Raw genomic sequence first — 10,255 nt, forward strand, 5'->3', positions numbered from 1 at the left:
TCCCAAAAGGGCTATAATCTAACAGGAGAACAGCATTTGGGGAAGCAGGAGATAGAGCATAATAGCCAATATTTATGGAGTGCTTACTACATTCCAGGCACTAGTATGAGCCCTTTAAGTACCATTTAATCTTCTCAACAATTCAGGAAGAGAGATACCTGTTAATTTGAGCCCCATTTTACAGTAAGAAAAGTGAGGCAGCAAGAAGTTAAGTGATTTGTGCCTACTGTCATCACACAGCAAGTGCCAGACCTAGGATACCAGTTCCAGTTCTGCGCCCTTAGTATTGCCTGCATGTTGGGGCCAAGAGGAGTATCCTGGACTTGGGACTTGAAAGTCCCCAGTCTGCATCTTCCATGCCATCTCTGCAGTCCTACATAATTACTTCTCAGAGCCAGAATCTCCTCATCTGTAAAACGAGTTAACAGTCCCCACAACATGGTTTGCTGTGATTCTGAAATACGGTAAGAGTGCTCTGCATTGTGCCTGGCATGCTGTAGGTGTCTAATAAAGTTTCCATGCATCTGATTCTGTATTGCCATTATTATTTATAAACTAAAATTTCTATCAGCTAAAGTCATCCTGTGTCCCTCAGATAAAACCTGAACACTAAATGTTTCAGACTCTCATAATAAATAGTGACCCACACTATTTCAAACACCATTATCACAGAATTACACATGATCATCGGTAATCTAGTCAGTGAGCTACAAAATCTTTTCCTAGTTTTCAATTATTTGAGTGGAATCCTACCAATCCTACCAATCAATTATTTTGAGTGCAACCCCTCACAAGTCTATTTCCTAATTTACAAATGTGATGCTTTTTTAAATATGTTTTATGATTGCACATTATAAAATAGACCCAAATTGAAATTTTTACAAGATAAATGAAGATAAAGTAAATATTTCATAATAATGCTGTTGTACCTGATTCATCAATAACACAAAAAAATATTTTGCCTCCACAAAAAATTATCAATAATATTTTTAGTGAGCACAGTGTAACTAAACATGGTCCCCTGTTTCTCAAAACCTTAGTTTTAACACAGTGAGTCCACAGTTCTACATTCAGTTGACTCAGATTTTTTCATTTAATGGCTGTCCTCATGGAGGACGGTACTTCACAAAGATCTGTAGATCCAAACGGTGAAATACATTATTGACTGCAATTTCCAAATAACAATACTCAATATTCAGTCTGTTGTGCCCAAGATTGCTGTGGAGGCTGAGAAAATTAAGGTCATTCCACTTTAAGTTCAGTGTTAGCACAAGTACAGCCATCCCAGGCCCCTGTGAATAAGAGCTGAAATTTACATTACTTCAGTTACAGGGAAAAAAAAAAACAGTTTACAGCTTAAGGTCCTAGAAAGCCTCATATTAGAATGAGAACAGAGCCCAAGCCTGTGGCAGGAAGCCCCATATCAGAATCTAAACAGAACTTGAGAAATTCCTCCACCCCTTCTGGAGGTCCCCTAGACCAGCCCTTAAAACTAAGCTGAAACCCACCTTGGGGTCCAAGTCCCTACTCCGCAGTGTCGGTACAATTGGACCCAAGCTCAAGCTTGTAAATAAACCCTCGTGTGTTTGCATCGGTGTCGGCTCCTTGGTGGTTTCTCGGTACGGATACCATACGTAATCTGGGCCACAACATTGCCCTGCTCTTATTCACAGGGGCCTGAGATGGCTGTACTTGTGCTAATGCTGAACTTAAGGTGGAATGGCCTTAATTTTCTCGGCCTCCACAAATCCTATTGCCAAATGACGCATTTTTTTTTTTTTTACTAAAATGTGCACTTGTTTTCAAAACATTTTCTTCACTGAATAAGCTTAGCTTTGTTTTGTTGTTGTTCTTTCAAAAAAATTCTAAACTCTCTCACTTATTGCTTTCCATGAAGGCAAAACATAATTGTAGTTTTTTTCTTTTTAAAAATGGCTTCTAGACTGCACACTGTTAACAATCAATTATCACCCCAAAAAGGGTGAGCAAATTTGGAACACTTGGTTTTTTCTGTAAAAAGAGACAACTGCAAGATTCCCTGCAGCATGAGAGACTTTTATGGTTATTCTCCATCTTGGGACAAAGTACTGCAAGAGTCCTAGCATTTTTATACAGCTTCCTCAGTTATTAAAATCAGATTAATCGCATTCATAAGCTCTTCTAGCTCATTGCACACTCTTGGCTTCAGCTGTTTTGCAGCAAGAGTTTAACTAGGAATCACCAGGGGGAAAGGGGTCAATTGTAAAGGTGATGGATACTGACCAGACTTGGTGGAGATCACTTGGTTGTGCATACAGATGTCTGATTATAATGCTGTACAGCTGAAACATATAATGTTATATGCCAATTTTATCTCAATAAAAAGAAAAGAAGAAGAAGATGGTACCACCTGCAGGAAGCAATGCCCTGAGCATAAGAGCCACAGCCAGTCCAAGGAGATGCTGCAGGCCAGGGGGAGGTACGTAGAGTCAAGAGAAGGTATGCCTGTATGCCTGTCTGCACCACATTCCTCCCTCCTGTTGAGGGTTCCCTCTGGTCAAGTCCAAGAAGCCAGAGCACAGGAGTGCCCTCTGATGGAGCAGCATCTCAGAGCAAAAAGAAGAGCAAAGTCTACATGTAAGGAACAAACAAAATAACCACAATTCCCAAAAGGATTTTGACTGCATCAAAATCTACTGGAGGTACATTTTTTTAAATAATTTTTTAAATTTTTATTTATTTATGATAGGCACACAGTGAGAGAGAGAGAGAGTCAGAGACATAGGCAGAGGGGGAAACAGGTTCCATGCACCAGGAGCCCGACGTGGGATTCGATCCCGGGTCCCCAGGATCACGCCCTGGGCCAAAGGCAGGCGCTAAACCGCTGCGCCACCCAGGGATCCCTGGAAGTACATTTTAAAAAAAATATATGAACTCCCCAGAGCCAATCTCCAAAATTCAGAGTTCATATGCCTGGGGTGGAATCTTAATAGTCTTATGTTTTGGGGGCTTCAGGGGGGGTGTGTGCAAATTCCTTAAGTGATTCCAATGCACAGTTAAGTTTGGAATCCCTAACTTTGTAAGATACACAAATGACCTTGAAGATTTCAAAGGAGGTCACACAGTTCCTTCTCACCACCTGGTCCAAACCAACAGGGGCAAATCACCTTAAGAATCTTCTATAAAGGAGGCAGCCTGGGTGGCTCAGCAGTTTAGTCCCACCTTCAGCCCAGGGTGTGATCCTGGAGACCAGGGATTGAGTCCCATGTCAGGCTTCCTGCATGGAGCCCTGCTTCTCCCTCTGCCTGTGTCTCTGCCTCTCTCTCAGTCTCTGTGTCTCTCATGAATAAATAAAATTTTAAAAAAAGAATCTTTTATAAAGGGACTGCATTTTGACCTATTATGATCTCCCAACTGCAGCAGCATTCGCCAATCAAAAAGAGAGAACTGTCTTACTCTCTACAAGTACTAATCCTGAGGATAGCTAAGCCTAAAGATACATTCTGTACACTTGAAGTTTATTGTCCTTTTACCTCCTGAGTAGAAAATACAAGTAACAAGAAAGACCTGAATCCTTGAAAACTCTTCATACGAATCCAGACCCTCAACTTTAAATGATAGCAGGCTTGAGTGGCTAAAGGAATTGTATTTCCACAAGGACCATCATTGGCAAGGCATGTCGTTCAGAAGTCTCACTTAAAGATCATTTTTTCCATTATAATCATTGAAGTGAAGCCAAGAGGGAAAAGAGTTGACATTCTGAACTCTAGAATCTTGGCTTCAGAAATGCCTATTAATACAACACAATTCAATTTAATAAAACTTACAAACTCCCGGTAATCCTCAAGGTGCTCTTAAAATTGAAATTGATTCTGTGAAACTGCTTTCACCTACCATCATTAAGGAAAATTCCATTTTAACTCAACTCTTAATAGGGAGGTCATGAAGAAAACTATTAAGTCCTGGAATACAGAATGTTAGGAGCACGTGGCCCAGAGGAAGCCGAAACAAGGTGGACACCCAGTCCAGACCTTACACTCACCTCACACTGCAGGTTCTGAGTCTAGCAGCTGCTCGTTTTCCTAGGGAATTAAGTGGAGGAAATCACTTATAATTTCCAATCACACAGCGCAGTTCAAAGGCAAAGTGTTTTCCATAAGGTCATTTTACCATAAACATGCCCATCATTAAAGGAAACTTGGCTGGCGGGTGGAGGGGGGGCAGGGAGTAGACATTTATTTACTAACATGGACAGGATAACAAAAAAAAACTTCATGGACCTGCAGAAGTTGGAGCTTGAAGGCAAAGCTTAGGTTCATCCATGTTGTGAATGGCTCCCGAGGGCCATGGTTGGGATCGCGAGGCTCCTGGGTCCTGTTCCCTTACAGTTTATTAATCTGTAACCTTGAGCCAAGGATCTTAAATATTTCTTATCAATTTCCCACCAGAATAAATGCAAATAAAAATAGGCCTACCTTAGAAATGCTATCAGGGTCAAACTTCACTTTTCTACAGGTATGTCCGACTTTACCCAGTAGGTATGTCCCAGATTGCAATGAAATGCTTTACAATGAATGAGAACTCAAATGGTTGTCAAGTGGTAGTTTTAGATACTCTCACACAATTGACTTTAAAAGCACTCATTCATGGGAGTGGCTAAAAGGCCAGGTGCCAGAGGTAGACAGCTGTTTTCTTAATGTAAAACAATTAAAAAACTGTTTGTGATAGATTAACCAACATTTTTCCTGTCCCCTTAATTTCTGTTATCTCACACCCCTTCTCCTCCATGTGCTAGGACCTTCTACATTTACTACTGTGTCCATGGCAGCTTACCAAGCACCAAAGATGAGCACTCCTGCACCTGCACAGAGTGAAGGCATCTCTGGGCAGTGACTGCCCAGCCCCGGACTGCACCATGAAGCCCCCATGAACTAGGCTGAAGCCATGTGACGGAGTTCTGCCCAAAAGAACGTGGTAGAAATAACACATACTGCTTAGGACCATCTGTGCACAGCCACCAGAAAGATAAGGAACAGAATAGGACACCTCATTCCTCAGGGACATTCCCTGAGTCAGTCTGAGTCAAGAAAATAGATACAGATCTCTTTTGTGAGTCCTTTAGGATCACACACTGCCCTGAGGATTCATGTAGCTGACTCCCTAGCCAGGACCAAGCACACGCTTCTGTAGAAAACACACTAGGCATCTACTCGATGCCTGTGATACACCAAGCTCTCTCACATATAAATACAAAATCTCATTTTTAAGAGTGGTGGAATCATCTGCATTTAACAGAGGGGAAACTCAGGTCAAAGGGATGCAGAGGACTTGTCCAAGGTCATTCAAATAGAATGCAGCCATGTGAGGTTTGAAGCCAGGTTTTCTGGCTTTGGATGCAGTGATGGTAGCACCATTCTACAGATCCCTCTTCTGGAGACGGTACCCAAAGGGATCCCCAGCTCTCCTTCAGCTGTTACCTTCGAAGGCTCAGGCATCCAACGGAAGATGTGAGGATGACTAATTGCAACCCATCTGTCTCTAAGGGCATCCTACTTGAGATTCTGAGAAAGAAAAAAAAAATGTTTCCTACAAATTGTTTGATCCACGTGATGAACGCATGGGCCACAGGGCCCTACCATCTGTCCACCATTATCCTTGTATGACTGACCACCGCCAGGTGCCATGCCAGCCGGCATGGATTAATTAGTAGGTATAAAACAAGTTCAATGTAATCAATCACACAAACTTGAGCCCTGAATATCCAGTATTACTAAAAGTATACCATAACCTTGGAACACTAAAGGATTAATGACCAAAGTGGACATGCGAAGAAGGCCTTAAATGCACCTGATTCATGTTCGAATCAAGTCTGATACTCATTTGCCCTGCAGGGACTCTCCCAACTCACTATTGTAATCAATGAAAAATTCATGTGGCCCGAATACAAATAGACTTCTGATCATGTGACTGACCCACAGTAGCAAAACCTTGAACAACCCCACAGTGAACCCTTCCTTTGGCTTGTTTCGACTAATTAGCCCAATACATTCCAGAACTACTAGTGAGACACAAGGAGCACACTGCTGACGTTACCATGGCAGCCCCCCAACGTCCCCCTAGAGAAGGGCCTCCATTTGCAGACCCCGTCCGCTCCCATTATGGGACTACAACACATTTATCACCTTTACTTCCCAAGGGGGCTTCCGGACTGTCTGTGCTATTGATTGTTTCAGCAATTTACCAGGTAGAGAATTAGAATTATGGGTTAGTGATTTCCTGTGTGCTTCTTGCTCCACTTCTGAAAGTTTGGTGCTAATTTAATCCTTGTAAGAACACTGCACTGCTAGGATGCCCTGATGGCCAGCTGATTATTTATCTGCAAGACTTAGCAAAACTCACTGACAGGGATGTGTCCCTGGCTGATGTCAGACTCAAGTTCAGGCCCCAAGAGCTTGTTCGGCCACAAGAAAGGACTAAGAGCGAATAAAAGACCCAAGTAGACAGAAAATGCAAAAGGCAGGGAAGGGAAGCTTTGCATTCTCTGAAGGATCCCAGAGCTGGGTTTTGCCAGGGAGTGGGGAAGGACAGGAGTGAAGTCCTGCAGGGGAGATCCCAGGAGACAAGCATTCCCCCACCCCCGACACGCCCCAGTTCAGTTCCCAAGGCAATGTTCCAATTTAGCACAAAGCATAAGTCAGACATGTTCAACCAAGAAAAGCCAAGAAACAGGGATAAATAATCTGCACAGGAAATGCCCATATGTCACAGCTGCTACTGCTGTTGCTGCTCCTTCTTCCTCGTCCTCCTCCATCCCCTCTTTCCCCTCCTCCCTCTCCTCCCCTTCCTTCTTCATTTTTTCCTCTTGCATAATTCTGAAAGTTCTCATTTCCTGGGCTGGAATGACTCACTGCACTATACATTCAAATTTTTACCCTATTCCTAACTCATGGGTAACTGAGACCAGGCACTGGTGCCCAATAAATTTCTTCAACCTCTTTACCCCCAAAAGACTCTTGCCACAGCACTGACCTTCTGGGAAGTGGCCCCTTTAACTTGGGCCAAAGCCCTTCAGACGTTTCCCACCTGGATTTTTCCTGCTGTACCCACCATCATACTGGGTCCTCAGACATACTTTTCCTAATTTCTCCCCACCTATGAAATGTTAGTATCACAGATACACAGATTCTGTGTATCTGTTTGGGCACTGTATGCTTATCTGTTTTATATATTAAAAAATAATAATTTTTTTCACCTCCCAAGAATAAAATTTTGTTCCCTTGAGAGCGTGATCACCCGGCACCGCCACCGCCCCCCCTTAAGGAGGGAGAATGGATACTCCTAAATGCAGACTTACAGGTGTGATGATTTACAGGCTCATTCTGTTGAGTAGAGAAAACTGGGAGCCTGGTAAATGGAAAAAGGAGCCACTTAGGAGGAAGAGAATACAGACAGAGCAAGGGGGACACAATATTAGGGAGATTCCTCAAGAAGCTCCCAATTTATTGTGCACCAGCGCCTGGTCTCATTCCTGAAGAATGTCACACTTGTCCCACCTTGGGGGGGATCATTTGTGGGGTATCAGCCTGTGCTTTGTCCTCAGCTAGCTGCCCATTCCCCATCAAATATCACTTTCGATTTTTTTTATAATAAAAAAATTTATTTTTTATTGGTGTTCAATTTGCCAACATACAGAATAACAGCCAGTGCTCATCCCGTCAAGTGCCCCCCTCAGGGCCCATCACCCATCCACCCCCACCCTCCTCCCCTTCCACCATCCCCAGCTCGTTTCCCAGAGTTAGGAGTCTTTATGTTCTGTCTCCCTTTCTGATATTTTCTAAAAGGACCACCTTTTCCCACCGTTTGACAGTCTCTGAGGAAATATTATGCCAGGACGGACTTTGACAAACAAGGAACACCTTTTTCAGAGCAGATCCAGGCCTTTCTTCTGCAAGTCTCTCCCACCTTCTCTTCCTCTGTTCTCACCCCTGCTGTGCAACACCCAGGTGCCCAGCAGTCCCCAGCATGAGCCTCAGGCCCTCCGCAGTGCTCGTGGCCATTCAGAGTTTATTACAGCATTTTGTAATTAGCTGGGAGTATTTTAGACCTGTATTTTTATTCCTCATCTCCCTGATTGATTTTCTAAATTATGTGTCAGCACGAAGGTGTTTAAAAAAAAAAAAAAAACACTTAACTCAGCAGCAATTAACTGCAAAGCTTTTAAAGCTTCCTTTTCATCTCGTAGGTCTTCAAGAGCCAGAAATAATATCAATAATACTGAAATCAAGTTGTATTTTACCCCTGGTTTAAAAGGCAGCAAGTGGTTTGAGAGGCACTATTTATCTAAGGCAACATTCGCTTATCTTTTTTTTCCTGACTCATGCTGTTAGAATTTCCTACACACACACACCATGGAGGAAAATGTAGTTGGGCAGGATTTAGCTGAAGTGGGCATTGCTCATGAAGACAGCATTTGAGAATGTTCTTGATCCCTGAACACTTTTGGAATGCCAACATTTTGTCTTGGGCAATGCTTAGGTTTAGAGTTGGTGACATCTTCATCCATTTTCTAGAGCCTCTAAAAGCATAACCCTTGAGGTTATTCTCAGACAGTTTAGAGTAAAAAAACATAAGCAAGCAAGACAGAACTGCCCAGACGCTTCTTTGTTCAAATGCTGTTAAGGAGCCCCCAGTTTGCAGGGAGGGAGCATGGAGACCTGGTTATTTTGCAGCAACAGTGAGCAAAGAACCCTTTCCGGAATTTGGCATTCATCTGGAGATCAGAGCTTGCACCTGAGGTAAGGGGTCATTCACAGTTGAAGATTGTAAACATCCCAGCAATACTGCAAGTTGGCGAGAAAGAGGCTGAAATCACTGGTGTAAGAAGAATCTAGAGTTCATCATATATTGCAGAAAGAAGTAATAATATGAAGCAAAATGTCCCCTCCACTGCCTTCCACCTGCCAGTCAGTCACCAAGTGGCCACCTACAGCTTTCTATTCCCATTGCGCCTTTTAAGTCTGCCCTCAATGTTAATGTTAACCACATTTCACCTTCAACTTTGAAGTACCAGAATGTGAGGATGAACGGGTGGGGGTGTGTGCGTCTGTGGTGTTTGGAGATGACCAGCCAGCCACTCTGACATTTGGCCTTAGGATGCCCCCTCAGAAGATGCAAAATAAAACCTTTATTCCTAGGCTAATTTGTCTGCCTGAGCTCACACACCTAAATCGTCTTGTCTCAGAGCATATTTTATTTTAGTGATAGAGATCTTCATAAGTCATCTAGTTTTCCTTTTAGCCTTGACTGCCGGGAATCTCAAAGCCGAATGCCTTGCTCAGTTGCAGTAACTGGCTTTAGCACACATTTTCCACCACCATATCTCGTCCCACCAATTGGCCCCTACCCCCTGTGCAGGGCATGACATTTGGCCTTTGTTCTTTTATCCTTACTTGGAAATAACTTCTACCATAAGCTACCCTATAGCTTTTTTGGTGAAAATACAAATAAAAGAAGAACTGAATTATCTTTAAATGACTTTTCATTATGGAGCGACGTCCTGGCGATACGCCTGAGTTGACATCCTTATTAAGAAAGGCTGATCTGCAGTGGTGATTTAACAGGGTGATTAGCACACACACCAGAATTTGCGAAACCTCTACAGCATTACCTGCTCCACATGAACAGAAAGCCATTTCTGCCTGCCTGTTAAGTTTCCCCATCTACAAAATGATAACAATGCTTGCTCTTTCTCCCTGTTACACTCATGCTATAAGGATCAATACCACAGCATCTATAAAGTGCTTTGAGCTCCTCAGGGGACAGTGCTCTATAACTATAATTACCATTATTGACAGCAGCGAGGAACCGCTGTAGGCTTTCCAAGGAGGGGTTGGTTGTGGCTCGGGCACCTGCCTGGTCTTTTCCTGGAGCTGCAGATAGGCTGGGGCACAGACTGCGTTTTCCTTCTGCTAGGGGGCATACTTACCACCAGCTCCAATCACCGATATAAAAGAGATCTCAAAATGCAGAACGGTTCCAAGCAGGCTGAAAGCAACACATCACCACCACTGCCATTAAAAGAAGGCTAGGAACACCCAACAGTACATCCACATAAACAGGCATGTTGTGAGGACAGCCGGCAGCAGGTGGCACGGGGCCTGGATGCGTTCAGTTGGTCTATGCCAACATAATCCTTTTCCTAGTTAGGGAATGCTCTTATTCCCATTCTTTACACCAAAAAAAAAAAAAAAAGAAGTAGATGATGTCCACATCCATC

Source organism: Nyctereutes procyonoides, unplaced genomic scaffold (assembly GCF_905146905.1).
Source record: "Nyctereutes procyonoides isolate TBG_1078 unplaced genomic scaffold, NYPRO_anot_genome, whole genome shotgun sequence".
Taxonomy (NCBI): domain Eukaryota; kingdom Metazoa; phylum Chordata; class Mammalia; order Carnivora; family Canidae; genus Nyctereutes; species Nyctereutes procyonoides.